The following is a 919-nucleotide window of genomic DNA, read 5'->3' as shown; positions in this document are numbered from 1 at the left end:
GAGTCTGCGGCGCAGGGCTGCTGTGTCAGGCTCAAGCGGGCAGGGAAACGGACCAATTAGGCGACAAGTGAATCTGATGACACCCCCTTGGTGCCCCGAGACGGGCTGCCAAGGCTCACACTGGGGTTGCCTGTTTGCAAGAAATGAAAACTAAAAATGTCTGATTGTCCTTTCTGAGTGAATGAACTGCTTTAATGTCTGCCCTTTAGTTTTTGCCCCATGATGGGGCCTTTCTACCTTCGTCAATTCTGTCACGCTTCTGACTTGTGGATTCGTACTCGTAGGTGTCACATGGCCACAGCGGGCCTCCGGGCTTGCCTCCGGGTTTCCGGTCTCTTCCGTGGCCTTCAGCTTGGCGTGGCCTTACATCACTGACTTTATGTTTAGGTCTACGATGTGTTTCCATCCATGGTAGAAATCCAGAAGGCAAGAGCCTTAACGTGGAAGTTTTCTCCTCGCACATTTTAAAGAATACATCCATTCGAATGCGAGAATTTTAACCGATCTTTTGCCTTATCCATAAGGCCTCCCCGTGTAAAAGGGGCATTTCCAAGGTACAAGGAAACGTCCATTAAAAGCTAGGAATAGACCAAGCTGGGTTTCTTTTTGAGTTTGTATCGTTGAGTCCTTGGTGGGGCCTTTTCAACAACTAGCAAAAAAGCCAGCGTGACGTGGAGGGGCAGAGGGGACTGAACGAAGGCGTGGCTATTTTAACAGGAGCAGCCTTGGATAATGTCAGTTCAGGAAAATACAGATGCCTCTCTCTGCTGCCTCAAGTGTTTGCCAAAACCTAAGCAGATGCGTCCCCCCGGCCACACTGGCTTTCCCGGAACAGCCCAAGCCCCGAGCGGTGGGCGGGCTGGTCTGTTACCTGCGGGGAGGCTGGCACAGGCTGGGCCACGGGGGCCTGGGCTCCCTC

General features: G+C 52.6%; 1 protein-coding gene across 1 annotated transcript in view; it reads right to left on the bottom strand.

Annotated features, from left to right (window-relative positions):
- The window catches only part of RFX2 (regulatory factor X2), a 44,909-nt gene extending 43,998 nt beyond the window's left edge, over positions 1 to 911 (bottom strand). Inside the window, exon 1 of the mRNA XM_077778155.1 lies at positions 872 to 911. The gene's annotated coding sequence lies outside the window, so the exon portion shown is untranslated. The remainder of the gene's footprint in view (positions 1 to 871) is intronic.
- Between the last annotated feature and the right edge of the window lie 8 nt (positions 912 to 919).

The sequence above is a fragment of the Crocuta crocuta genome, unplaced genomic scaffold, assembly GCF_008692635.1.
Source record: "Crocuta crocuta isolate KB4526 unplaced genomic scaffold, BGI_CrCroc_1.0 scaffold110, whole genome shotgun sequence".
NCBI classification, from domain to species: domain Eukaryota; kingdom Metazoa; phylum Chordata; class Mammalia; order Carnivora; family Hyaenidae; genus Crocuta; species Crocuta crocuta.
This window is presented reverse-complemented; position numbering and strand designations above follow the sequence as displayed.